The sequence below is a fragment of the Engystomops pustulosus genome, chromosome 9 (assembly GCF_040894005.1).
Source record: "Engystomops pustulosus chromosome 9, aEngPut4.maternal, whole genome shotgun sequence".
NCBI classification, from domain to species: Eukaryota; Metazoa; Chordata; class Amphibia; order Anura; family Leptodactylidae; genus Engystomops; species Engystomops pustulosus.
The window spans coordinates 69,104,952-69,132,426 of record NC_092419.1 but is presented as its reverse complement, the minus strand read 5'-3'; the positions used below and the strand labels follow the sequence as shown (position 1 = coordinate 69,132,426).

At 44.3% G+C, this 27,475-nt stretch overlaps 27 pseudogenes; all 27 read left to right on the top strand.

Annotated features, from left to right (window-relative positions):
- Positions 1-2,406: 2,406 nt before the first annotated feature.
- Positions 2,407-2,525, top strand: LOC140094388 (5S ribosomal RNA; annotated as a pseudogene).
- Positions 2,526-8,122: 5,597 nt separating this feature from the next.
- On the top strand, positions 8,123-8,241 carry LOC140086437 (5S ribosomal RNA; annotated as a pseudogene).
- Positions 8,242-8,883: 642 nt separating this feature from the next.
- Positions 8,884-9,003, top strand: LOC140096573 (5S ribosomal RNA; annotated as a pseudogene).
- A 1,701-nt stretch (positions 9,004-10,704) lies between these two features.
- LOC140090199 (5S ribosomal RNA) lies at positions 10,705-10,823 on the top strand (annotated as a pseudogene).
- A 70-nt stretch (positions 10,824-10,893) lies between these two features.
- Positions 10,894-11,012, top strand: LOC140098467 (5S ribosomal RNA; annotated as a pseudogene).
- Positions 11,013-11,083: 71 nt separating this feature from the next.
- LOC140098386 (5S ribosomal RNA) lies at positions 11,084-11,202 on the top strand (annotated as a pseudogene).
- Positions 11,203-11,462: 260 nt separating this feature from the next.
- Positions 11,463-11,581, top strand: LOC140078327 (5S ribosomal RNA; annotated as a pseudogene).
- A 448-nt stretch (positions 11,582-12,029) lies between these two features.
- On the top strand, positions 12,030-12,148 carry LOC140097828 (5S ribosomal RNA; annotated as a pseudogene).
- Positions 12,149-12,218: 70 nt separating this feature from the next.
- Positions 12,219-12,337, top strand: LOC140083204 (5S ribosomal RNA; annotated as a pseudogene).
- Positions 12,338-12,407: 70 nt separating this feature from the next.
- On the top strand, positions 12,408-12,526 carry LOC140101697 (5S ribosomal RNA; annotated as a pseudogene).
- Positions 12,527-12,785: 259 nt separating this feature from the next.
- On the top strand, positions 12,786-12,904 carry LOC140086473 (5S ribosomal RNA; annotated as a pseudogene).
- A 70-nt stretch (positions 12,905-12,974) lies between these two features.
- Positions 12,975-13,093, top strand: LOC140098415 (5S ribosomal RNA; annotated as a pseudogene).
- Positions 13,094-22,518: 9,425 nt separating this feature from the next.
- Positions 22,519-22,637, top strand: LOC140090157 (5S ribosomal RNA; annotated as a pseudogene).
- Positions 22,638-22,896: 259 nt separating this feature from the next.
- Positions 22,897-23,015, top strand: LOC140086461 (5S ribosomal RNA; annotated as a pseudogene).
- A 70-nt stretch (positions 23,016-23,085) lies between these two features.
- On the top strand, positions 23,086-23,204 carry LOC140098414 (5S ribosomal RNA; annotated as a pseudogene).
- Positions 23,205-23,463: 259 nt separating this feature from the next.
- LOC140092261 (5S ribosomal RNA) lies at positions 23,464-23,582 on the top strand (annotated as a pseudogene).
- Positions 23,583-23,841: 259 nt separating this feature from the next.
- On the top strand, positions 23,842-23,960 carry LOC140096413 (5S ribosomal RNA; annotated as a pseudogene).
- Positions 23,961-24,219: 259 nt separating this feature from the next.
- Positions 24,220-24,338, top strand: LOC140095846 (5S ribosomal RNA; annotated as a pseudogene).
- Positions 24,339-24,408: 70 nt separating this feature from the next.
- LOC140093786 (5S ribosomal RNA) lies at positions 24,409-24,527 on the top strand (annotated as a pseudogene).
- Positions 24,528-24,597: 70 nt separating this feature from the next.
- LOC140089712 (5S ribosomal RNA) lies at positions 24,598-24,716 on the top strand (annotated as a pseudogene).
- Positions 24,717-24,786: 70 nt separating this feature from the next.
- Positions 24,787-24,905, top strand: LOC140097597 (5S ribosomal RNA; annotated as a pseudogene).
- A 70-nt stretch (positions 24,906-24,975) lies between these two features.
- LOC140097403 (5S ribosomal RNA) lies at positions 24,976-25,094 on the top strand (annotated as a pseudogene).
- Positions 25,095-25,164: 70 nt separating this feature from the next.
- LOC140093748 (5S ribosomal RNA) lies at positions 25,165-25,283 on the top strand (annotated as a pseudogene).
- A 448-nt stretch (positions 25,284-25,731) lies between these two features.
- On the top strand, positions 25,732-25,850 carry LOC140093939 (5S ribosomal RNA; annotated as a pseudogene).
- Positions 25,851-26,109: 259 nt separating this feature from the next.
- Positions 26,110-26,228, top strand: LOC140101696 (5S ribosomal RNA; annotated as a pseudogene).
- A 70-nt stretch (positions 26,229-26,298) lies between these two features.
- Positions 26,299-26,417, top strand: LOC140094174 (5S ribosomal RNA; annotated as a pseudogene).
- Positions 26,418-26,676: 259 nt separating this feature from the next.
- On the top strand, positions 26,677-26,795 carry LOC140083202 (5S ribosomal RNA; annotated as a pseudogene).
- The last annotated feature ends 680 nt before the right edge of the window (positions 26,796-27,475 follow it).

Below are 27,475 nucleotides of genomic sequence, written 5' to 3'. Positions count from 1 at the left end.
AAGTGCCAGCATGGGAGAGTGGCTGAGAATGCCAAGTTCCTATGACCTTTTTGAACCTGAAAATTGTGTTAGTTTCTCTGTCAAAGATGGCAAAAGAAGGTTCAAATTGAACAGCTGCTGTCAACGGCCATTCTAAGCTGAATGTGCCTGCTCTCGTCAGATTGCAGCAGCAATGCAGCTTTAAGGCTTGGCAAGTACCAGCGTAAGAGACTGGCTGGGAATCCCAAATTCCGTTGACCTTTTTGAACCTGAAAATTGTATTAGTTTCTCTGTCAAAGATGGTAAAAGAAGGTTCAAATTGAAGAGCTGCTGTCAACTGCCATTCTAAGCTGAATGTGCCTGCTCTCGTCAGATTGCAGCAGCAATGCAGCTTTACGGCTTGGCAAGTACCAGCGCGGGAGACTGGCTGGGAATCCTAAGTCCTGTTGACTTTTTTGAACCTGAAAATTGTGTTAGTTTCTCTGTCAAAGATGGTAAAAGAAGGTTCAAATTGAACAGCTGCTATCAACGGCCATTCTAAGCTTAATGTGCCTGCTCTCGTCAGATCGCAGCAGCAATGCAGCTTAAGGCTTGGCAAATACCAGCATGGGAGACTGGCTTGGAATTCCAAGTTCTATTGACCTTTCTGAACCTGAAAATTGTGTTAGTTTCTCTGCCAAAGATAGTAAAAGAAGGTTCAAATTGAAGAGCTGCTGTCATCGGCCATTCTAAGCTGAATGTGCCTGCTCTCTTCAGATCGCAGCAGCAATGCAGCTAAAAGCTTGGCAAGTACCATAATGGGAGACTGGCTGGGAATCCCAAGTTCCATTGACCTTTTTGAAACTGAATATTGTGTTAGTTTCTCTATGAGATAGTAAAAGAAGGTTCAAATTGAAGAGCTGATGTCTACGGCCTTTCTAAGCTGAATGTGCCTGCTCTCGTCAAATTGCTTTAGCAATGTAGCTTAAGGCTTGGCAAGTACCTGCATGGGAGACTGGCTGGGAATCCTAAATTCCGTTGACATTTTTGAACCTGAAAATTTTGTTAGTTTCTCTGTCAAAGATGGTAAAAGAAGGTTCAAATTGAACAGCTGCTGTCAACGGCCATTCTAATCTAAATGTGCATGCTCTCGTCAGATTGCAGCAGCAATGCAGCTTAAGGCTTGGCAAGTACCAGCATGGGAGACTGCCTGGGAATCCCAAGTTCCGTTGACTTTTTTGAACCTGAAAATTGTGTTAGTTTCTCTGTCAAAGATGGTAAATGAAGGTTCAAATTGAACAGCTGCTGTCAACGGCCATTCTAATCTAAATGTGCCTGCTCTCGTTAGATCGCTGCAGCAATGCAGCTTAAGGCTTGGCAGGTACCAGCATGGGAGACTGGCTGGGAATCCCAAGTTCCGTTGTCCTTTTTGAACCTGAAAACTGTGTTAGTTTCTTTATGAGATAATAAAAGAAGGTAGAAATTAGGCAGCTGCTGTCATCGGCCAATCTAAGCTGAATGTGCCTGCTCTCGGCAGATCGCAGCAGCAATGCAGCTTAAGGATTGGCAAGTACCAGCTTGGGAGACTGGCTGGGAATCCCAAGTTCCGTTGACCATTTTGAACCTGAAAATTGTGTTAGTTTCTCTGTCAAAGATGGTAAAAGAAGGTTCAAATTGAACAGCTGCCCTCAACGGCCATTCTAAGCTAAATGTACCGGCTCTTGTCAAATTGCAGCAGCAATGCAGCTTAAGACTTGGCAAGTACCAGCATGGGAGACTTGCTGGGAATCCCAAGTTCCGTTGACCATTTTGAACCTGAAAATTGTGTTAGTTTCTCTGTCAAAGATGGCAAAAGAAGGTTCAAATTGAAGAGCTGCTGTCAACGGCCTTTCTAAGCTTGAATGTGCCTGCTCTCGTCAGATTGCAGCAGCAATGCAGCTTAAGGCTTGGCAAGTACCAGAATGGGAGACTGGCTGGGAATCCCAAGTTCCATTGACCTTTTTGAACCTGAAAATTGTGTTAGTTTCTCCATGAGATAGTAAAAGAAGGATCAAATTGAACAGCAGCTGTCAACGGCCTTTCTAAGCTTGAATGTGCCTGCTCTCGTCAGATCGCAGCAGCAATGCAGCTTAAGCCTTGGCAATACCAGCATGGGAGACTGGCTGGGAATCCCAAGTTCTGTTGACCTTTTTGAACCTGAAAATAGTGTTAGTTTCTCTATGAGATAGTAAAAGAAGGTAGAAATTAGGCAGCTGTCGTCATCGGTCATTCTAAGCTTAATGTGCCTGCTCTCGTCAGATCGCATCAGCTATGCAGCTTAAGGCTTGGCAAGTTCCAGTATGGGAGATTGGTTGGGAATCCCAAGTTCCGTTGACCTTTTTGAACCTGAATATTGTGTTAGTTTCTCTGTCAAAGATCGTAAAAGAAGGTTCAAATTGAGGAGCTGCTGTCAAGGGCCATTCTAAGCTGAATGTGCCTGCTCTCGTCAGATCACAGCAGCAATGCAGCTTAAGGCTTGGCAAGTACCAGAATGGGAGACTGGCTGGGAATCCCAAGTTCCGTTGACCTTTTTGAACCTGAAAATTGTGTTAGTTTCTCTATGAGATAGTAAAAGAAGGTTAAAATTGAACAGCTACTGTCAACGGCCTTTCTAAGCTTGAATGTGCCTGCTCTAGTCAGATCGCAGCAGCAATGCAGCTTAAGGCTTTACAAGTACCAGCATGGGAGACTGGCTGGGAATCCCAAGTTCCGTTGACCTTTTTGAACCTGAAAATTGTGTTAGTTTCTCTATGAGATAGTAAAAGAAGGTTAAAATTGAACAGCTACTGTCAACGGCCTTTCTAAGCTTGAATGTGCCTGCTCTAGTCAGATCGCAGCAGCAATGCAGCTTAAGGCTTTACAAGTACCAGCATGGGAGACTGGCTGGGAATCCCAAGTTCTGTTGACCTTCTTGAACCTGAAAATAGTGTTAGTTTCTCTATGAGATAGTAAAAGAAGGTAGAAATTAGGCAGCTGTCGTCATCGGTCATTCTAAGCTTAATGTGCCTGCTTTCGTCAGATCGCAGCAGCAATGCAGTTTAAGGCTTGGCAAGTACCAGCATGGGAGACTGGCTGGGAATCCCAAGTTCTGTTGACCTTTTTGAACCTGAAAATAGTGTTAGTTTCTCTATGAGATAGTAAAAGAAGGTAGAAATTAAGCAGCTGTCGTCATCGGTCATTCTAAGCTTAATGTGCCTGCTCTCGTCAGATCGCAGCAGCAATGCAGCTTAAGGCTTGGCAAGTACCAGCATGGGAGACTTGTTGGGAATCCCAAGTTCCTTTGACCTTTTTGACCCTGAAAATTTTGTTAGTTTCTCTGTCAAAGATGGTAAAAGAAGGTTCAAATTGAAGAGCTGCTGTCAACGGCCATTCTAAGCTGAATGTGCCTGCTCTCGTCAGATTGCAGCAGCAATGCAGCTTTAAGGCTTGGCAAGTACCAGCGCGGGAGACTGGCTGGGAATACCAAGTCCTGTTGACCTTTTTGAACCTGAAAATTGTGTTAGTTTCTCTATGAGATAGTAAAAGAAGGTTCAAATTGAAGAGCTGCTGTCATCGGCCATTCTAAGCTGAATGTGCCTGCTCTCATCAAATTGCAGCAGCAATGCAGCTTAAGGCTTGGCAAGTACCAGCATGGGAGATTGGCTGTTAATCCCAAGTTCCGTTGAACTTTTTGAACCTGAAAATTTTGTTAGTTTCTCTGTCAAAGATGGTAAAAGAATGTTCAAATTGAAAAGCTGCTGTCAACGTCCATTCTAAGCTGAATGTGCCTGCTCTCGTCAAATTGCAGCAGCAATGCAGCTTAAGGCTTGGCAAGTACCAGCATGGGAGACTGGCTGGGAATCCCAAGTTCTGTTGACCTTTTTGAAACTGAAAATAGTGTTAGTTTCTCTATGAGATAGTAAAAGAAGGTAGAAATTAGAAAGCTGTCGTCATCAGTCATTCTAAGCTTAATGTGCCTGCTCTCGTCAGATCGCAGCAGCAATGCAGCTTAAGGCTTGGCAAGTACCAGCATGGGAGAGTGGCTGAGAATGCCAAGTTCCTATGTCCTTTTTGAACCTGAAAATTGTGTTAGTTTCTCTGTCAAAGATGGCAAAAGAAGGTTCAAATTGAACAGCTGCTGTCAACGGCCATTCTAAGCTGAATGTGCCTGCTCTCGTCAGATTGCAGCAGCAATGCAGCTTTAAGGCTTGGCAAGTACCAGCGTAAGAGTCTGGCTGGGAATCCCAAGTTCCATTGACTTTTTTGAACCTGAAAATTGTGTTAGTTTCTCTGTCAAAGATGGTAAAAGAAGGTTCAAATTGAACAGCTGCTATCAACGGCCATTCTAAGCTTAATGTGCCTGCTCTCGTTAGATCGCAGCAGCAATGCAGCTTAAGGCTTGGCAAATACCAGCATGGGAGACTGGCTTGGAATTCCAAGTTCTATTGACCTTTCTGAACCTGAAAATTGTGTTAGTTTCTCTGCCAAAGATGGTAAAAGAAGGTTCAAATTGAAGAGCTGCTGTCATCGGCCATTCTAAGCTGAATGTGCCTGCTCTCGTCAGATCGCAGCAGTAATGCAGCTTAAAGCTTGGCAAGTACCATAATGGGAGACTGGCTGGGAATCCAAAGTTCCATTGACTTTTTTGAACCTGAAAATTGTGTTAGTTTCTCTGTCAAAGATGGTAAAAGAAGGTTCAAATTGAACAGCTGCTATCAACGGCCATTCTAAGCTTAATGTGCCTGCTCTCGTTAGATCGCAGCAGCAATGCAGCTTAAGGCTTGGCAAATACCAGCATGGGAGACTGGCTTGGAATTCCAAGTTCTATTGACCTTTCTGAACCTGAAAATTGTGTTAGTTTCTCTGCCAAAGATGGTAAAAGAAGGTTCAAATTGAAGAGCTGCTGTCATCGGCCATTCTAAGCTGAATGTGCCTGCTCTCGTCAGATCGCAGCAGTAATGCAGCTTAAAGCTTGGCAAGTACCATAATGGGAGACTGGCTGGGAATCCCAAGTTCCATTGACTTTTTTGAACCTGAAAATTGTGTTAGTTTCTCTGTCAAAGATGGTAAAAGAAGGTTCAAATTGAACAGCTGCTATTAACAGCCATTCTAAGCTTAATGTGCCTGCTCTCGTCAGATCGCAGCAGCAATGCAGCTTAAGGCTTGGCAAATACCAGCATGGGAGACTGGCTTGGAATTCCAAGTTCTATTGACCTTTCTGAACCTGAAAATTGTGTTAGTTTCTCTGCCAAAGATGGTAAAAGAAGGTTCAAATTGAAGAGCTGCTGTCATCGTCCATTCTAAACTGAATGTGCCTGCCTTCGTCAGATCGCAGCAGCAATGCAGCTAAAAGCTTGGCAAGTACCATAATGGGAGACTGGCTGGGAATCCCAAGTTCCATTGACCTTTTTGAAACTGAAAATTGTGTTAGTTTCTCTATGAGATAGTAAAAGAAGGTTCAAATTGAAGAGCTGCTGTCTACGGCCTTTCTAAGCTGAATGTGCCTGCTCTCGTCAAATTGCTTTAGCAATGTAGCTTAAGGCTTGGCAAGTACCTGCATGAGAGACTGGCTGGGAATCCTAAATTCCGTTGACATTTTTGAACCTGAAAATTTTGTTAGTTTCTCTGTCAAAGATGGTAAAAGAAGGTTCAAATTGAAAAGCTGCTGTCAACGTCCATTCTAAGCTGAATGTGCCTGCTCTCGTCAAATTGCAGCAGCAATGCAGCTTAAGGCTTGGCAAGTACCAGCATGGGAGACTGGCTGGGAATCCCAAGTTCTGTTGACCTTTTTGAAACTGAAAATAGTGTTAGTTTCTCTATGAGATAGTAAAAGAAGGTAGAAATTAGAAAGCTGTCGTCATCAGTCATTCTAAGCTTAATGTGCCTGCTCTCGTCAGATCGCAGCAGCAATGCAGCTTAAGGCTTGGCAAGTACCAGCATGGGAGAGTGGCTGAGAATGCCAAGTTCCTATGTCCTTTTTGAACCTGAAAATTGTGTTAGTTTCTCTGTCAAAGATGGCAAAAGAAGGTTCAAATTGAACAGCTGCTGTCAACGGCCATTCTAAGCTGAATGTGCCTGCTCTCGTCAGATTGCAGCAGCAATGCAGCTTTAAGGCTTGGCAAGTACCAGCGTAAGAGTCTGGCTGGGAATCCCAAGTTCCATTGACTTTTTTGAACCTGAAAATTGTGTTAGTTTCTCTGTCAAAGATGGTAAAAGAAGGTTCAAATTGAACAGCTGCTATCAACGGCCATTCTAAGCTTAATGTGCCTGCTCTCGTTAGATCGCAGCAGCAATGCAGCTTAAGGCTTGGCAAATACCAGCATGGGAGACTGGCTTGGAATTCCAAGTTCTATTGACCTTTCTGAACCTGAAAATTGTGTTAGTTTCTCTGCCAAAGATGGTAAAAGAAGGTTCAAATTGAAGAGCTGCTGTCATCGGCCATTCTAAGCTGAATGTGCCTGCTCTCGTCAGATCGCAGCAGTAATGCAGCTTAAAGCTTGGCAAGTACCATAATGGGAGACTGGCTGGGAATCCAAAGTTCCATTGACTTTTTTGAACCTGAAAATTGTGTTAGTTTCTCTGTCAAAGATGGTAAAAGAAGGTTCAAATTGAACAGCTGCTATCAACGGCCATTCTAAGCTTAATGTGCCTGCTCTCGTTAGATCGCAGCAGCAATGCAGCTTAAGGCTTGGCAAATACCAGCATGGGAGACTGGCTTGGAATTCCAAGTTCTATTGACCTTTCTGAACCTGAAAATTGTGTTAGTTTCTCTGCCAAAGATGGTAAAAGAAGGTTCAAATTGAAGAGCTGCTGTCATCGGCCATTCTAAGCTGAATGTGCCTGCTCTCGTCAGATCGCAGCAGTAATGCAGCTTAAAGCTTGGCAAGTACCATAATGGGAGACTGGCTGGGAATCCCAAGTTCCATTGACTTTTTTGAACCTGAAAATTGTGTTAGTTTCTCTGTCAAAGATGGTAAAAGAAGGTTCAAATTGAACAGCTGCTATTAACAGCCATTCTAAGCTTAATGTGCCTGCTCTCGTCAGATCGCAGCAGCAATGCAGCTTAAGGCTTGGCAAATACCAGCATGGGAGACTGGCTTGGAATTCCAAGTTCTATTGACCTTTCTGAACCTGAAAATTGTGTTAGTTTCTCTGCCAAAGATGGTAAAAGAAGGTTCAAATTGAAGAGCTGCTGTCATCGTCCATTCTAAACTGAATGTGCCTGCCTTCGTCAGATCGCAGCAGCAATGCAGCTAAAAGCTTGGCAAGTACCATAATGGGAGACTGGCTGGGAATCCCAAGTTCCATTGACCTTTTTGAAACTGAAAATTGTGTTAGTTTCTCTATGAGATAGTAAAAGAAGGTTCAAATTGAAGAGCTGCTGTCTACGGCCTTTCTAAGCTGAATGTGCCTGCTCTCGTCAAATTGCTTTAGCAATGTAGCTTAAGGCTTGGCAAGTACCTGCATGAGAGACTGGCTGGGAATCCTAAATTCCGTTGACATTTTTGAACCTGAAAATTTTGTTAGTTTCTCTGTCAAAGATGGTAAAAGAAGGTTCAAATTGAAAAGCTGCTGTCAACGTCCATTCTAAGCTGAATGTGCCTGCTCTCGTCAAATTGCAGCAGCAATGCAGCTTAAGGCTTGGCAAGTACCAGCATGGGAGACTGGCTGGGAATCCCAAGTTCTGTTGACCTTTTTGAAACTGAAAATAGTGTTAGTTTCTCTATGAGATAGTAAAAGAAGGTAGAAATTAGAAAGCTGTCGTCATCAGTCATTCTAAGCTTAATGTGCCTGCTCTCGTCAGATCGCAGCAGCAATGCAGCTTAAGGCTTGGCAAGTACCAGCATGGGAGAGTGGCTGAGAATGCCAAGTTCCTATGTCCTTTTTGAACCTGAAAATTGTGTTAGTTTCTCTGTCAAAGATGGCAAAAGAAGGTTCAAATTGAACAGCTGCTGTCAACGGCCATTCTAAGCTGAATGTGCCTGCTCTCGTCAGATTGCAGCAGCAATGCAGCTTTAAGGCTTGGCAAGTACCAGCGTAAGAGTCTGGCTGGGAATCCCAAGTTCCATTGACTTTTTTGAACCTGAAAATTGTGTTAGTTTCTCTGTCAAAGATGGCAAAAGAAGGTTCAAATTGAACAGCTGCTGTCAACGGCCATTCTAAGCTGAATGTGCCTGCTCTCGTCAGATCACAGCAGCAATGCAGCTTAAGGCTTGGCAAGTACCAGAATGGGAGACTGGCTGGGAATCCCAAGTTCCGTTGACTTTTTTGAACCTGAAAATTTTGTTAGTTTCTCTGTCAAAGATGGTAAATGAAGGTTCAAATTGAACAGCTGCTGTCAACGGCCATTCTAATCTAAATGTGCCTGCTCTCGTCAGATCGCTGCAGCAATGCAGCTTAAGGCTTGGCAGGTACCAGCATGGGAGACTGGCTGGGAATCCCAAGTTCCGTTGTCCTTTTTGAACCTGAAAACTGTGTTAGTTTCTTTATGAGATAATAAAAGAAGGTAGAAATTAGGCAGCTGCTGTCATCGGCCAATCTAAGCTGAATGTGCCTGCTCTCGGCAGATCGCAGCAGCAATGCAGCTTAAGGATTGGCAAGTACCAGCTTGGGAGACTGGCTGGGAATCCCAAGTTCCGTTGACCATTTTGAACCTGAAAATTGTGTTAGTTTCTCTGTCAAAGATGGTAAAAGAAGGTTCAAATTGAACAGCTGCCTCAACGGCCATTCTAAGCTAAATGTACCGGCTCTTGTCAAATTGCAGCAGCAATGCAGCTTAAGACTTGGCAAGTACCAGCATGGGAGACTTGCTGGGAATCCCAAGTTCCGTTGACCATTTTGAACCTGAAAATTGTGTTAGTTTCTCTATCAAAGATGGCAAAAGAAGGTTCAAATTGAAGAGCTGCTGTCAACGGCCTTTCTAAGCTTGAATGTGCCTGCTCTCGTCAGATCGCAGCAGCAATGCAGCTTAAGGCTTGGCAAGTACCAGAATGGGAGACTGGCTGGGAATCCCAAGTTCCGTTGACCTTTTTGAACCTGAAAATTGTGTTAGTTTCTCCATGAGATAGTAAAAGAAGGTTCAAATTGAACAGCAGCTGTCAACGGCCTTTCTAAGCTTGAATGTGCCTGCTCTCGTCAGATCGCAGCAGCAATGCAGCTTAAGCCTTGGCAATACCAGCATGGGAGACTGGCTGGGAATCCCAAGTTCTGTTGACCTTTTTGAACCTGAAAATAGTGTTAGTTTCTCTATGAGATAGTAAAAGAAGGTAGAAATTAGGCAGCTGTCGTCATCGGTCATTCTAAGCTTAATGTGCCTGCTCTTGTCAGAACGCAGCAGCAATGCAGTTTAAGGCTTGCCAAGTACCAGCATGGGAGACTGGTTGGGAATCCCAAGTTCCGTTGACCTTTTTGACCCTAAAAAATTTTGTTAGTTTCTCTATGAAATAGTAAAAGAAGGTTCAAATTGAAAAGCAGCTGTCTACGGCCATTCTAAGTTGAATGTGCCTTTTCTCGTCAGATCACATCAGCTATGCAGCTTAAGGCTTGGCAAGTTCCAGTATGGGAGACTGGATGGGAATCCCAAGTTCTGTTGACCTTTTTGAACCTGAATATTGTGTTAGTTTCTCTGTCAAAGATGGTAAAAGAAGGTTCAAATTGAAGAGCTGCTGTCAACGGCCATTCTAAGCTGAATGTGCCTGCTCTCGTCAGATTACAGCAGCAATGCAGCTTTAAGGCTTGGCAGGTACCAGCATGGAAAACTGGCTGGGAATCCCAAGTTCCATTGACCTTTTTGAACCTGGAAACTGTGTTAGTTTCTCTATGAGATAATAAAAGAAGGTAGAAATTAGGCAGCTGCTGTCAACGGCCATTCTAATCTGAATATGCCTGCTCTCGTCAGATTGCAGCAGCAATGCAGCTTAAGGATTGGCAAGTACCAGCTTGGGAGACTGGCTGGGAATCCCAAGTTCCGTTGACCTTTTTGAACCTGAAAATTGTGTTATTTTCTTTATGAGATAGTAAAAGAAGGTTCAAATTGAACAGCTGCGGTCAACGGCCTTTCTAAGCTTGAATGTGCTTCCTCTCGTCAGATCGCAGCAGCAATGCAGATTAAGGCTTGGCAAGTACCAGCATGGGAGACTGGCTGGGAATCCCAAGTTCCGTTGACCTTTTTGAACCTGAAATTTGTGTTAGTTTCTCTATGAGATAGTAAAAGAAGGTAGAAATTAGGCAGCAATAACAGAATCCGACGGTTGGTGTACTCTCCGTCCGGAACAGAATCGTCGGCACTACCAGACTCGCATGGGAAATTCTTGGACAGCCTTATAAAAATGGCGTTCAGGTGAGGGGTGGAAAATCCTAGTGCACGGGTGGTGCTCAACCCAGAGGATGTATACATATACGCAAAAAAGGTGCAAAAGGAAAGAGGCGGCACTCACCCAACTAGGAAAATCTTCTTTTATTCGTGTATTCAACACCAAGGCATGGGGCAGGGAGGTGCTACACGCTGTGTAGTCGGCAACGGGCCGTTTCACGCTTACTTGCGCTTCGTCTGGCCAGACGAAGCGCAAGTAAGCGCGAAACGGCCCGTTGCCGACTACACAGCGTGTAGCACCTCCCTGCCCCATGCCTTGGTGTTGAATACACGAATAAAAGAAGATTTTCCTAGTTGGGTGAGTGCCGCCTCTTTCCTTTTGCACCTTTTTTGCGTATAGAAATTAGGCAGCTGCTGTCAACGGCCATTCTAAGCTGAATGTGCCTGCTTTCGTCAGATCGCAGCAGCAATGCAGCTCAAGGCTTGGCAAGTACCAGCATGGGAGACTGGCTGGGAATCCCAAGTTCTGTTGACCTTTTTGAACCTAAAAATTGTGTTAGTTTCTCTATGAGATAGGAAAAAAAGGTTCAAATTGAACAGCTGCTGTCAACCGCCATTCTAAGCTGAATGTGCCTGCTCTCGTCAGATCGCAGCAGCAATGCAGCTTAAGGCTTGGCAAATACCAGCATGGGAGACTGGCTGGGAATCCCAAGTTCCGTTGACCTTTTTAACCTGAAAAATGTGTTCGTTTCTCTGTCAAAGATGGTAAAAGAAGGTTCAAATTGAACAGCTGCTGTTAACCGCCATTCTAAGCTGAATGTGCCTGCTCTCATCAGATCGCAGCAGCAATGCAGCTTAAGGTTTGGAAAGTACCAGAATGGGAGACTGGCTGGGAATCCCAAGTTCCGTAGACCTTTTTGAACCTGAAAATTGTGTTAGTTTCTCTATGAGATAGTAAAAGAAGGTTCAAATTGAACAGCTGCTGTCAACGGCATTTCTAAGCTTGAATGTGCCTGCTCTTGTCAGATGGCAGCAGCAATGCACCTTAAGGCTTGGCATGTTCCAGAATGGGAGACTGGCTGGGAATCCCAAGTTCTGTTAACCTTTTTGAACCTGAAAAGTGTTTTAGTTTCTTTATGAGATAGTAAAGAAAGGTTCAAATTGAACAGCTGCTGTCAACGGCCATTCTAAGCTGAATGTACCTGCTCTCATCAGATCGCAGCAGCAATGCAGCTTAAGGCTTGGCAAGTACCAGCATGGGAGACTGGCTGGGAATCCCATGTTCCGTTGACCTTTTTGAACCTGAAAATTGTGTTAGTTTCTCTATGAGATAGTACAAGAAGGTTCAAATTGAAGAGCTGCTGTCTACGGCCATTCTAACCTGAATGTGCCTACTCTCATCAGATCGCAGCAGCAATGCAGCTTAAGGCTTGGCAAGTACCAGCATGGGAGAGTGGCTGGGAATCCCAAGTTCTGTTGACCTTTTTGAACCTTAAAATAGTGTTAGTTTCTCTAAGAGATAGTAAAAGAAGGTAGAAATTAGGCAGCTCTCGTCATCGGTCATTCTAAGCTTAATGTGCCTGCTTTCGTCAGATCGCAGCAGCAATGCAGTTCAAGGCTTGGCAAGTACCAGCATGGGAGACTGGCTGGGAATCCCAAGTTCCGTTGACCTTGTAGAACCTGAAATTTGTGTTAGTTTCTCTATGAGATAGTAAAAGAAGGTAGAAATTAGGCAGCTGCTGTCAACGGCCATTCTAAGCTGAATGTGCCTGCTTTCGTCAGATCGCAGCAGCAATGCAGCTCAAGACTTGGCAAGTACCAGCATGGGAGACTGGCTGGGAATCTCAAGTTCTGTTGACCTTTTTGAACCTAAAAATTGTGTTAGTTTCTCTATGAGATAGGAAAAAAAGGTTCAAATTGAACAGCTGCTGTCAACGGCCATTCTAAGCTGAATGTGCCTGCTCTCATCAGATCGCAGCAGCAATGCAGCTTAAGGCTTGGCAAGTACCAGCATGGGAGACTGGCTGGGAATCCCATGTTCCGTTGACCTTTTTGAATCTGAAAATTGTGTTAGTTTCTCTATGAGATATTAAAAGAAGGTTCAAATTGAACAGCTGCTGTCAACGGCCATTCTAAGCTGAATGTGCCTGCTCTCGTCAGATCGCAGCAGCAATGCAGCTTAAGGCTTGGCAAGTACCAGCATGGGAGACTGGCTGGGAATCCCAAGTTCCGTTGACCATTTTGAACCTGAAAAGTGATTTAGTTTCTCTCTGAGATAGTACAAGAAGGTTCAAATTGAACAGCTGCAGACAACGGCCATTCTAAGCTGTATGTGCCTTCTCTCATCAGATTGCAGCAGCAATGCAGCTTAAGGCTTGGCAAGTACCAGCATGGGAGACTGGCTGGGAATCCCAAGTTCCGTTAACCTTTTTGGACCTGAAAATTGTGTTAGTGTCTCTATGAAATAGTAAAAGTAGGTTCAAATTGAACAGCTGCTGTCAACGGACATTCAAAGCTGAATGTGCCTGCTCTCATCAGATCGCAGCAGCAATGCAGCTTAAGGCTTGGCAAGTACCAGCATGGGAGACTGGCTGGGAATCCCAAGTTCCGTTGACCTTTTTGAACCTGAAAATTGTGTTAGTGTCTCTATGAAATAGTAAAAGTAGATTCAAATTGAACAGCTGCTGTCAACGGCTTTTCGAAGCTGAATGTGCCTGCTCTCGTCAGATCGCAGCAGCAATGCAGCTTAAGGCTTGGCAAGTACCAGCATGGGAGACTGGCTGGGAATCCCAAGTTCCGTTGACCTTTTTGAACCTGAAAATTGTGTTAGTTTCTCTATGAGATAGTAAAAGAAGGTTCAAATTGAACAGCTGCTTTCAACGGCCATTCTAAGCTTAACCCCTTAGCGCTCCGCGCCGTAGCTGTACTGCGCAGCTTCCCACTATTGGCGCTCAGCGCAGTACAGCTACTGCGCGAGCGCATACTATTTTAGAATTGTCACCACGTCGCGAGACGTGGTGACATCGGGCTGAAATTTGGGTGACAGAGGCAGGAGGAGTTCCTGTCTCCGTCACCCGACCAATCAAATTGGTCCCGCCCGCCGATCGCCGTGATTGGCCAGTCAAACCTGACTGGCCAATTACAGCGATTTTAGGCTAAAAAACGTGCTTTTAGCACTTTCCTCTTCCTCCAGCGGCACCATTTTGGTTTGGTATCGCTGGAGAGAGGAAAGAGCGTTACTGTGTGCACCAAAATACACTTTTACACTATAAATAGTGTTCTGATCCTTATCTGATCCCTATTGTTCCCTACAAATTCCCATCCTATCTGTTTTTTCCTGTGTCCTGTGTGTTCCCTGTGTGATCGCCTTGTGTGATCCCACGTGTCTTCCGTTTTTCCCTGTCTGTCCCTTCTGAACCCAAACGCACTTTTCAGTGCGCTGTGTTAGCGTTGTTCTGCACTGGACGCACTTTTCAGTGCGCCGTGTGAATAGTGCTGCACAGAATCTTTAGCAATCTTAGCGGTAGTTAGTTTGTCTTAGGGCAAGCTAGGTGCATTTGTAGCGCCTTTTTGCGCGGTGCACATAGGTTTTTTTTCGGTGCCTGGTAATATTTTTTTCCAGAACGCCGTAGGTGTACCCGTACATAGCTACTTTTTGTGTGTGCCATCTGTGCGGCTGGTCCGTGTGGCTTGGTGTGCATTATCTTTTTTTTTTGTGTGCTATCTGTGCGGCTTGTCCGTGTAGTTTAGTGCGCATTATTTTTTTTGTGTGCTATCTGTGCGGCTTGTCCGTGTAGTTTAGTGCGCATTATTTTTTGTGTGTGCCATCTGTGCGGCTTGTCCGTGTAGTTTGGTGTGCATTACCTTTTTTTTTGTGTGCTATCTGTGCGGCTTGTCCGTGTAGTTTAGTGCGCATTATTTTTTTTGTGTGCTATCTGTGCGGCTTGTCCGTGTAGTTTAGTGCGCATTATTTTTTTTGTGTGCTATCTGTGCGGCTTGTCCGTGTAGTTTAGTGCGCATTATTTTTTGTGTGCCATCTGTGCGGCTGGTCCGTGTGGCTTGGTGTGCATTATCTTTTTTTTTTGTGTGCTATCTGTGCGGCTTGTCCGTGTAGTTTAGTGCACATTATTTTTTGTGTGTGCCATCTGTGCGGCTTGTCCGTGTAGTTTGGTGCGCATTATCTTTTTTTTTTTGTGTGCTATCTGTGCGGCTTGTCCGTGTAGTTTAGTGCACATTATTTTTTGTGTGTGCCATCTGTGTGGCTTGTCCGTGTAGTTTGGTGTGCATTATATTTTTTTTTTGTGTGCCTGCTAGACGGTTTATCCGTGTAGTTTGGTGCACATTATCTAATTTTTCTTGTTCTCTATTTTTTTTTGTGTGCAATGTCTCAGAAGACGTACACCGTGTTGGAGGCATATAACATGCTTGCCTCTGACACCGAGTCAGCTAGTGGGGATGATGGTCCCTTTTACCTATCATCATCCTCCTGCTCATCTTCCAGTGACCTGGAAGGACCCCCAAGAAGGCGCCGTAGGGTTCCAGGGACTTCTGCAATTGAAGTGCCTGGGACTTCTGCAGGAGAAGTGCCTGGGACTTCTGCAGGAGAAGTGCCTGGGACTTCTGCAGGAGAAGTTTCTGGGACTTCTGCAGGAGAAGCGTCTGGGGCTTCCACTGACCCCACATGGGTAGCCCCAGATAATTATACCCCTCAGGTCCCTGACTTTTTGGGCCATCCTGGCATTAACTTTGACACGACAGGGCTCAGAGCTGTGGACTTTTTTAAGTTTTTTTTTGATGAGGAGCTGCTAAATATTATTATATTTCAGACAAATCTCTACGCTGCACAACATATTGCCCAAAACCCCACGTCCTTTTATGCACAACCCTACAGGTGGACCCCTGTCACTGCAGCAGAGATGTACAAGTATTGGGGCATAATACTCCTTATGGGGATAGTAAAGAAGCCTTCAATCAGGGACTACTGGAGCACAGATATACTGTACCACACCCCCATGTTCCGCATGGCAATGAGCAGGATGCGCTTTGAAGCCATCCATAAGTTTTTGCACTACACTGACAACACACAGTGCCCACCCAGAGGTGACCCCAGTTATGATCGGTTATTTAAGGTCAGGCCCATATTAGATCATTTTAGTGCCAAGTTTGCCCAGGCATATACTCCCGCCAAACATGTGAGCATAGACGAGTCCCTGGTACAATTCAAAGGGAGACTTCAATTCCGCCAGTACCTGCCCAATAAGAGGGCAAGATATGGTGTGAAAATGTATAAGCTGTGCGAAAGTTCATCAGGGTACACATACAAGTTCAGGGTATATGAAGGGAAGGACTCCTCTATAGTGCCCCCAGAATGCCCCCCCTTCCTGGGTGTTACAGGGAAGATAGTGTGGGATTTAGTGCACCCACTGCTGGACCAGGGCTACCACCTCTACCTGGACAATTTCTACACCAGCACCACCCTGTTCAAGTGCCTCACTTCCAGAAATACTGCGGCATGCGGCACTGTACGCAGAAATCAGAGAGGTCTCCCTAAGTCGCTGCTTGGGCAAAAACTTTAAAGGCACGAAAGCAGGGCACTATGCAGCGACTCTGTATTGTGTGTTAAGTACAAGGACAAGAGAGAGGTCCTTGTATTAACCACAATACATGAGCACACCACCACCCCTGTCCCAGTACGAGGTGCCAGTACAGAAACCCCCAAGCCAGACTGTATTTTAGATTATAACAAATACATGGGAGGGGTGGACTTGTCTGACCAGGTGCTTCAGCCGTACAATGCCATGCGGAAGTCGAGGGTGTGGTACAAGAAGCTGGCCGTGCACATCATGCAGATGGCATTGTATAATGCTTATGTGCTGCATCGATATGCCGGCCAGAGGGGAACTTTCCTGGAATTTCAAGAGATGGTAATAAAGTACTTTCTTTTTGGAGACCAGGAAGGGGGGAGTGCTAGCACATCTGGAAGTGAGGCCACATCACGTATTGTACCAGGGCAGCACTTTCCAGGAGTAGTTCCCCAATCAGCCAGCAAGGGAAGGTCACAAAAGAGGTGCAGGGTGTGCTCCAAAAATGGCATTCGGAAGGACACCATTCATCACTGTGAGACATGCCCAGAAAAACCAGGGTTATGTATGAAAGATTGCTTCCGAATTTATCATACATCCCTGGATTTTTAGAGTACCCTGTTGTTACCCTGACGCACAGCTTATACATCATGCCGCACCTTCCCTTCTAAGCCCTGCCATGTGCCCAGCCTCTAGATTACTGTCCCGTATGCTTTACCCGGGAAAACATGCATCATGATTTTTAGGGTGTTTGTCTCCCATGGCAGCAGCTGGGCACAAAATGACATAATAGATATTTTTTACTATGCACTATCCATTTTGCACTTTTTCAGGGGTCCACCTGTGGGGTTAAAATGCTAACTATACCCCTAGATTAATTCATGGAGGGGTGTAGTTTCCAAAATAGGGTCAGTTCTTAGGGGTTTCTACTGTACTGGCCCCTATTGGCATCTACAAATCTTCATGATGCCAAAAAGAAAAAAAAAAGTACAATGTCTGTGCTCCAACAAGTTATTCCCTTTTGAGCCCTGCCGTGTCACCATCCTACAGATTATTGCCTCCTATGGGGTATTGCCCTAACCGGGGTAACCCGCAGAATGATTTTTGATGTGTTTTTCCCCAGTGGCATGAGTTGGGCAAAATACTTTTGTCACTTCAATGGCATATTTGATAAATTGCAATACAACTGTTTCTCTGCACTACTCACTTTGTATTACATTTGAGCCAGCACCTTAGGGGTTAAAATACTCATACAAGCCTACATACATTCTTTGAGGGGTGCCCTTTCCAAAATGGGTTCACTACTTGGGCTTTCTATTGTACTGGTACGTCGGGGGTACCCCCCATTACCAATCTAGTGAAAACGAAGCTTGAAAACCTAAATTGTGCTTCTTTCTTCCTGACCCCTGCCGTGTGCCCAGCCTGTAAATTATTGGCACATGTGTGGTATTGCCGTACTCAGGACAACCCCCAGAATGATTTTTGGGGTGTTTGTCTAAAGTGGCATGGGTTGGGCACAGTATATGAGGCACAAAAATGACTTTTTTGAGATAAAAACACAATTTTTACTCTGCACCATTTACTTTGCATTCAATTTTGACCAGCGTGTTGGGGGTTAAAATGATCATACAAGCCTACATACATTCTTTGAGGGGTGCCCTTTCCAAAATGGGTTCACTACTTGGGAGTTTCTATTGTACTGGTACCTCGGGGGTACCCCCCATTACCAATCTAGTGAAAACGAAGCTTGAAAACCTAAATTGTGCTTCTTTCTTCCTGACCCCTGCCGTGTGCCCAGCCTGTAAATTATTGGCACATGTGTGGTATTGCCGTACTCAGGACAACCCCCAGAATGATTTTTGGGGTGTTTGTCTAAAGTGGCATGGGTTGGGCACAGTATATGAGGCACAAAAATGACTTTTTTGAGATAAAAACACAATTTTTACTCTGCACCATTTACTTTGCATTCAATTTTGACCAGCGTGTTGGGGGTTAAAATGATCATACAAGCCTACATACATTCTTTGAGGGGTGCCCTTTCCAAAATGGGTTCACTACTTGGGAGTTTCTATTGTACTGGTACCTCGGGGGTACCCCCCATTACCAATCTAGTGAAAACGAAGCTTGAAAACCTAAATTGTGCTTCTTTCTTCCTGACCCCTGCCGTGTGCCCAGCCTGTAAATTATTGGCACATGTGTGGTATTGCCGTACTCAGGACAACCCCCAGAATGATTTTTGGGGTGTTTGTCTAAAGTGGCATGGGTTGGGCACAGTATATGAGGCACAAAAATGACTTTTTTGAGATAAAAACACAATTTTTACTCTGCACCATTTACTTTGCATTCAATTTTGACCAGCGTGTTGGGGGTTAAAATGATCATACAAGCCTACATACATTCTTTGAGGGGTGCCCTTTCCAAAATGGGTTCACTACTTGGGAGTTTCTATTGTACTGGTACCTCGGGGGTACCCCCCATTACCAATCTAGTGAAAACGAAGCTTGAAAACCTAAATTGTGCTTCTTTCTTCCTGACCCCTGCCGTGTGCCCAGCCTGTAAATTATTGGCACATGTGTGGTATTGCCGTACTCAGGACAACCCCCAGAATGATTTTTGGGGTGTTTGTCTAAAGTGGCATGGGTTGGGCACAGTATATGAGGCACAAAAATGACTTTTTTGAGATAAAAACACAATTTTTACTCTGCACCATTTACTTTGCATTCAATTTTGACCAGCGTGTCGGGGGTTAAAATGCTCACCACAACCACCGATAAATTCTTTGAGGGGTCTAGTTTCCGTAATGGTATCATTTATTGGGGGTTTCTATTGCACTGGCACCTCACGGGCCCTGCCAACATGACATGGCACTCCAAATCCAAACGTGTGAAAACGGAGCTGGAAAATCAAAATTTCACTCCTTCCGTTCTCATCCCTTCTGTGTGCCCAGCCTGTAAATTATTGGCACATGTGTGGTATTGCCGTACTCGGGACAACCCGCAGAATGATTTTTGGGGTGTTTGTCTGAAGTGGCATGGGTTGGGCACAGTATATGAGGCACTAAAATGACATTTTTGAGATAAAAACGCAATTTTTACTCTGCACCATTTACTTTGCATTCAATTTTGACCAGCGTGTCGGGGGTTAAAATGCTCACCACAACCACCGATAAATTCTTTGAGGGGTCTAGTTTCCGTAATGGTATCATGTATTGGGGGTTTCTATTGCACTGGCACCTCACGGGCCCTGCCAACATGACATGGCACTCCAAATCCAAACATGTGAAAACGGAGCTGGAAAATCAAAATTTCACTCCTTCCGTTTTCATCCCTTCTGTGTGCCCAGTCTGTAAATTATTGGCACATGTGTGGTATTGCTGTACTCAGGACAACCCGCAGAATGATTTTTGGGGTGTTTGTCTAAAGTGGCATGGGTTGGGCACAGTATATGAGGCACTAAAATGACATTTTTGAGATAAAAACGCAATTTTTACTCTGCACCATTTTCTTTGCATTTAATTTTGACCAGCGTGTCGAGGGTTAAAATGCTCACCACAACCACCGATAAATTCTTTGAGGGGTCTAGTTTCCGTAATGGTATTATTTATTGGAGGTTTCTATTGCACTGGCACCTCACGGGCCCTGCCAACATGACATGGCACTCCAAATCCAAACGTGTGAAAACGGAGCTGGAAAATCAAAATTTCACTCCTTCCGTTCTCATCCCTTCTGTGTGCCCAGCCTGTAAATTATTGGCACATGTGTGGTATTGCCGTACTCGGGACAACCCGCAGAATGATTTTTGGGGTGTTTGTCTGAAGTGGCATGGGTTGGGCACAGTATATGAGGCACTAAAATGACATTTTTGAGATAAAAACGCAATTTTTACTCTGCACCATTTACTTTGCATTCAATTTTGACCAGCGTGTCGGGGGTTAAAATGCTCACCACAACCACCGATAAATTCTTTGAGGGGTCTAGTTTCCGTAATGGTATCATTTATTGGGGGTTTCTATTGCACTGGCACCTCACGGGCCCTGCCAACATGACATGGCACTCCAAATCCAAACATGTGAAAACGGAGCTGGAAAATCAAAATTTCACTCCTTCCGTTTTCATCCCTTCTGTGTGCCCAGTCTGTAAATTATTGGCACATGTGTGGTATTGCTGTACTCAGGACAACCCGCAGAATGATTTTTGGGGTGTTTGTCTAAAGTGGCATGGGTTGGGCACAGTATATGAGGCACTAAAATGACATTTTTGAGATAAAAACGCAATTTTTACTCTGCACCATTTTCTTTGCATTTAATTTTGACCAGCGTGTCGGGGGTTAAAATGCTCACCACAACCACCGATAAATTCTTTGAGGGGTCTAGTTTCCGTAATGGTATCATTTATTGGGGGTTTCTATTGCACTGGCACCTCACGGGCCCTGCCAACATGACATGGCACTCCAAATCCAAACATGTGAAAACGGAGCTGGAAAATCAAAATTTCATTCCTTCCGTTCTCATCCCTTCTGTGTGCCCAGTCTGTAAATTATTGGCACATGTGTGGTATTGCTGTACTCGGGACAACCTGCAGAATGATTTTTGGGGTGTTTGTCTAAAGTGGCACGGGTTGGGCACAGTATATGAGGCACTAAAATGACATTTTTGAGATAAAAACGCAATTTTTACTCTGCACCATTTGCTTTGCATTTAATTTTGACCAGCGTGTCGGGGGTTAAAATGCTCACCACAACCACCGATAAATTCTTTGAGGGGTCTAGTTTCCGTAATGGTATCATTTATTGGGGGTTTCTATTGCACTGGCACCTCACGGGCCCTGCCAACATGACATGGCACTCCAAATCCAAACATGTGAAAACGGAGCTGGAAAATCAAAATTTCATTCCTTCCGTTCTCATCCCTTCTGTGTGCCCAGTCTGTAAATTATTGGCACATGTGTGGTATTGCTGTACTCGGGACAACCTGCAGAATGATTTTTGGGGTGTTTGTCTAAAGTGGCACGGGTTGGGCACAGTATATGAGGCACTAAAATGACATTTTTGAGATAAAAACGCAATTTTTACTCTGCACCATTTGCTTTGCATTTAATTTTGACCAGCGTGTCGGGGGTTAAAATGCTCACCACAACCACCGATAAATTCTTTGAGGGGTCTAGTTTCCGTAATGGTATCATATATTGGGGGTTTCTATTGCACTGGCACCTCACGGGCCCTGCCAACATGACATGGCACTCCAAATCCAAACATGTGAAAACGGAGCTGGAAAATCAAAATTTCACTCCTTCCGTTCTCATCCCTTCTGTGCGCCCAGTCTGTAAATTATTGGCACATGTGTGGTATTGCTGTACTCGGGACAACCCGCAGAATGATTTTTGGGGTGTTTGTCTAAAGTGGCATGAGTTGGGCACAGTATATGAGGCACTAAAATGACATTTTTGAGATAAAAACACAATTTTTACTCTGCACCATTTACTTTGCATTCAATTTTGACCAGCGTGTCGGGGGTTAAAATGCTCACCACAACCACCGATAAATTCTTTGAGGGGTCTAGTTTCCGAAATGGTGACATTTTGGGGGGTTTTCTATTGTACTTTTACTTCAGGGGCTCTTCAATTACACTGTGGCACCACAAAATATTTGCAGCCAAATTGGCCTTCCAAATTCCCGGTATCGCTAACTCTGTTCTGGACATCGATGTGCGGGGAAACAGCAGCTGACATCCACATGTCTGGTATTGCCTTAATCGGAAGAAGCAGGGCAAGAAATTAGGAATATATATTTACCTCAAATTCCTTCTGAATGTATCCGTTTTAGGGCTAAATTGGAAAGATTGAAATCAAAAATTGAAATTTCAAAATTTCCACTCCATTTTCATATGCTTCCGGAAAAATAATTAAAGGGTTAACAGACTTCTTAAATGCTGATTTGAATAGGTTCAGATGTTAGGTTCATAAAATGGTGTTACTTGTGGGGGTATATAGTACATAAGCCTTTATACGGCACTTCCAAACTGAATTGATCACCAAAAAGTTCGCATTTTTCAAATTTCAAGAAAATCTGAGAAGTTGCTACTAAAACTTCAAACCTTCTCACATCCATAAAAATAATGGAAACGTAAAACAAATTATGGATATAAAAAGAAGACCAATGGCAAAAGGTTTCTATCAAAAAAAATTTGTGGTATCACTTTTTGTCTAAAAATTATAACATTTGAAACTTTGAAAATAGTCATTTTCTTCAAATTTTTCCTAAATTTTTGAATTTTTACCCCCCAAAAAAGGAACGGATCACCGAAATGACACTACTAACATAAACTACAATGTCTCACGAGAAAACAATCTCAAAATCACAGAGATATCTTAAAGCGTTGAAAAGTTATTACCACAGGAAGAGACACTGGTCAAATTTCCAAAAAAAGTTGCGAGCCTTAACCTGCAAACAGGCTGCGTCCTTAAGGGGTTAATGTGCATGCTCTCGTCATATTGCAGCAGCAATGCAGCTTAAGGCTTGGAAAATACCAGCATGGGAGACTGGCTTGGAATCCCAAGTTCCGTTGACCTTGTTGAACCTGAAAATTGTGTTAGTTTCTCTATGAGATAGTAAAAGAAGGTTCAAATTGAACAGCTGCTGTCAACAGCTGCTGTCAACAGCCATTCTAAGCTGAATGTGCCTGCTCTCGTCAGATCGCAGCAGCAATGCAGCTTAAGGCTTGGCAAGTACCAGCATGGGAGACTGGCTGGGAATCCCAAGTTCCGTTGACCATTTTCAACCTGAAAAGTGATTTAGTTTCTCTCTGAGATAGTACAAGAAGGTTCAAATTGAACAGCTGCAGACAACGGCCATTCTAAGCTGTATGTGCCTTCTCTCATCAGATTGTAGCAGCAATGCAGCTTAAGGCTTGGCAAGTACCAGCATGGGAGACTGGCTGGGAATCCCAAATTCCGTTGACCTTTTTGGACCTGAAAATTGTGTTAGTGTCTCTATGAAATAGTAAAAGTAGGTTCAAATTGAACAGCTGCTGTCAACGGACATTCAAAGCTGAATGTGCCTGCTCTCATCAGATCGCAGCAGCAATGCAGCTTAAGGCTTGGCAAGTACCAGCATGGGAGACTGGCTGGGAATCCCAAGTTCCGTTGACCTTTTTGAACCTGAAAATTGTGTTAGTGTCTCTATGAAATAGTAAAAGTAGATTCAAATTGAACAGCTGCTGTCAACGGCTTTTCGAAGCTGAATGTGCCTGCTCTCGTCAGATCGCAGCAGCAATGCAGCTTAAGGCTTGGCAAGTACCAGCATGGGAGACTGGCTGGGAATCCCAAGTTCCGTTGACCTTTTTGAACCTGAAAATTGTGTTAGTTTCTCTATGAGATAGTAAAAGAAGGTTCAAATTGAACAGCTGCTTTCAACGGCCATTCTAAGCTTAATGTGCATGCTCTCGTCATATTGCAGCAGCAATGCAGCTTAAGGCTTGGAAAATACCAGCATGGGAGACTGGCTTGGAATCCCAAGTTCCGTTGACCTTGTTAAACCTGAAAATTGTGTTAGTTTCTCTATGAGATAGTAAAAGAAGGTTCAAATTGAACAGCTGCTGTCAACAGACATTCTAAGCTGAATGTGCCTGCTCTTGTCAGATCGCAGCAGCAATGCAGCTTAAGGCTTGGCAAGTACCAGCATGGGAGACTGGCTGGGAATCCCAAGTTCCGTTGACCATTTTTAACCTGAAAAGTGATTTAGTTTCTCTATGAGATCGTACAAGAAGGTTCAAATTGAACAGCTGCTGACAACGGCCATTCTAAGCTGAATGTGCCTGCTCTCATCAATTCGCAGCAGCAATGCAGCTTAAGGCTTGGCAAGTACCAGCATGGGAGACTGGCTGGGAATCCCAAGTTCCGCTAACCTTTTTGAACCTGAAAATTGTGTTAGTTTCTCTATGAGATAGTACAAGAAGGTTCAAATTGAACAGCTGCTGTCAACGCCCATTCTAAGCTGAATGTGCCTGCTCTCATCAGATCGCAGCAGCAATGCAGCTTAAGGCTTGGCAAGTACCAGCATGGGAGACTGGCTGGGAATCCCAAGTTCCATTGACCTTTTTGAACCTGAAAATTGTGTTAGTTTCTCTATGAGATAGTAAAAGTAGGTTCAAATTGAACAGCTGCTGTCAACGGCCATTCGAAGCTGAATGTGCCTGCTCTCGTCAGATCGCAGCAGCAATGCAGCTTAAGGCTTGGCAAGTACCAGCATGGGATACTGGCTGGGAATCCCAAGATCCGTTAAACTTTTTGAACCTGAAAATTGTGTTTGTTTCTCTATGTGATAGTAAAAGAAGGTTGAAATTGAACAGCTGCTGTCAACGGCCATTCTAACCTGAATGTGCCTGCTCTCATCAGATCGCAGCAGCAAAGCAGCTCAAGGCTTTGCAAGTACCAGCATGGGAGACTGGCTGGGAATCCCATGTTCCGTTGACCTTTTTGAACCTGAAAATTGTGTTAGTGTCTCTATGAAATAGTAAAAGTAGGTTCAAATTGAACAGCTGCTGTCAACGGCCATTTGAAGCTGAATGTGCCTGCTCTCATCAGATCGCAGCAGCAATGCAGCTTAAGGCTTGGCAAGTACCAGCATGGGAGACTGGCTGGGAATCCCAAGTTCCGTTGACCTTTTTGAACCTGAAAATTGTGTTAGTTTCTCTATGAAATAGTAAAAGTAGGTTCAAATTGAACAGCTGCTGTCAACGGCCATTCGAAGCTGAATGTGCCTGCTCTCGTCAGATCGCAGCAGCAATGCAGCTTAAGGCTTGGCAAGTACCAGCATGGGAGACTGGCTGGGAATCCCAAGTTCCGTTGACCTTTTTGAACCTGAAAATTGTGTTTGTTTCTCTATGAGATAGTAAAAGAAGGTTGAAATTGAACAGCTGCTTTCAACGGCCATTCTAAGCTTAATGTGCCTGCTCTCGTCAGATCGCAGCAGCAATGCAGCTTAAGGCTTGGAAAATACCAGCATGGGAGACTGGCTGGGAATCCCAAGTTCCGTTGACCTTTTTGAACCTGAAAATTGTGTTAGTTTCTCTATGAGATAGTAAAAGAAGGTTCAAATTGAACAGCTGCTGTCAACGGCCATTCTAAGCTGAATGTGCCTGCTTTCCTCAGATCGCAGCAGCAATGCAGCTTAAGGCTTGGCAAGTACCAGCATGGGAGACTGGCTTGGAATCCCAAGTTCCGTTGACCTGTTTGAACATAAAAATTGTGTTAGTTTCTCTATGAGATAGTAAAAGAAGGTAGAAATTAGGCAACTGCTGTCAACGGCCATTCTAAGCTGAATGTGCCTGCTCTCGTCAGATCGCAGCAGCAATGCAGCTTAAGGCTTGGCAAGTACCAGCATGTGAGACTGGCTGGGAATCCCAAGTTCCGTTGACCTTTTTGAACATAAAAATTGTGTTAGTTTCTCTATGAGATAGTAAAAGAAGGTTCAAATTGAACAGCTGCTGTCAACGGCCATTATAAGCTGAATGTGCCTGCTCTCATCAGATTGCAGCATCAATGCAGCTTAAGGCTTGGCAAGTACCAGCATGGGAGACTGGCTGGGAATCCCAAGTTCCATTGACCTTTTTGAACCTGAAAATTGTGTTAGTTTCTCTATGAGATAGTAAAAGTAGGTTCAAATTGAACAGCTGCTGTCAACAGCCATTCGAAGCTGAATGTGCCTGCTCTCGTCAGATCGCAGCAGCAATGCAGCTTAAGGCTTGGCAAGTACCAGCATGGGAGACTGGCTGGGAATCCCAAGTTCCGTTGAACTTTTTGAACCTGAAAATTGTGTTTGTTTCTCTATGTGATAGTAAAAGAAGGTTGAAATTGAACAGCTGCTGTCAACGGCCATTCTAAGCTGAATGTGCCTGCTCTCGTCAGATCGCAGCAGCAATGCAGGTTAAGGCTTGGCAAGTACCAGCATGGGAGACTGGCTGGGAATCCCATGTTCCGTTGACCTTTTTGAACCTGAAAATTGTGTTAGTTTCTCTATGAGATAGTACAAGAAGGTTCAAATTGAACAGCTGCTGACAAAGGCCATTCTAAGCTGAATGTGCCTGCTCTCATCAGATCGCAGCAGCAATGAAGCTCAAGGCTTGGCAAGTACCAGAATGGGAGACTGGCTTGGAATCCCAAGTTCCGTTGACCTTTTTGAACATAAAAATTGTGTTAGTTTCTCTATGAGATAGTAAAAGAAGGTAGAAATTAGGCAACTGCTGTCAACGGCCATTCTAAGCTGAATGTGCCTGCTCTCGTCAGATCGCAGCAGCAATGCAGCTTAAGGCTTGGCAAGTACCAGCATGGGAGACTGGCTGGGAATCCCAAGTTCCGTTGACCTTTTTGAACATAAAAATTGTGTTAGTTTCTCTATGAGATAGTAAAAGAAGGTTCAAATTGAACAGCTGCTGTCAACGGCCATTCTAAGCTGAATGTGCCTGCTCTCATCAGATTGCAGCAGCAATGCAGCTTAAGGCTTGGCAAGTACCAGCATGGGAGACTGGCTGGGAATCCCAAGTTCCATTGACCTTTTTGAACCTGAAAATTGTGTTAGTTTCTCTAAGAGATAGTAAAAGTAGGTTCAAATTGAACAGCTGCTGTCAACAGCCATTCGAAGCTGAATGTGCCTGCTCTCGTCAGATCGCAGCAGCAATGCAGCTTAAGGCTTGGCAAGTACCAGCATGGGAGACTGGCTGGGAATCCCAAGATCCGTTGAACATTTTGAACCTGAAAATTGTGTTTGTTTCTCTATGTGATAGTAAAAGAAGGTTTAAATTGAACAGCTGCTGTCAACGGCCATTCTAAGCTGAATGTGCCTGCTCTCATCAGATCGCAGCAGCAATGCAGCTTAAGGCTTGGCAAGTACCAGCATGGGAGACTGGCTGGGAATCCCATGTTCCGTTGACCTTTTTGAACCTGAAAATTGTGTTAGTTTCTCTATGAGATAGTACAAGAAGATTCAAATTGAAGAGCTGCTGTCTACGGCCATTCTAAGCTGAATGTGCCTACTCTCATCAGATCGCAGCAGCAATGCAGCTTAAGGCTTGGCAAGTACCAGCATGGGAGAGTGGCTGGGAATCCCAAGTTCCGTTGACTTTTTTGAACCTGAAAATTGTGCTCGTTTCTCTGTCAAAGATGGTAAAAGAAGGTAGAAATTAGGCAGCTGCTGTCAACGACCATTCTAAGCTGAATGTGCCTGCTCGCGTCAGATCGCTACAGCAATGCAGCTTAAGGCTTGGCAAATACCAGCATGGGAGATTGGCTGGGAATCCCAATTTCCGTTGACCTTGTTGAACCTGAAAATTGTGTTAGTTTCTCTATGAGATAGTAAAAGAAGGTTCAAATTGAACAGCTGCTGCCAACGGCCATTCTAAGCTGAATGTGCCTGCTCTCGTCAGATCGCAGCAGCAATGAAGCTCAAGGCTTGGCAAGTACCAGCATGGGAGACTGGCTTGGAATCCCAAGTTCCGTTGACCTTTTGAACCTGAAAATTGTGTTAATTTCTCTATGAGATAGTACAAGAAGGTTCAAATTGAAGAGCTGCTGTCTACGGCCATTCTAAGCTGAATGTGCCTACTCTCATCAGA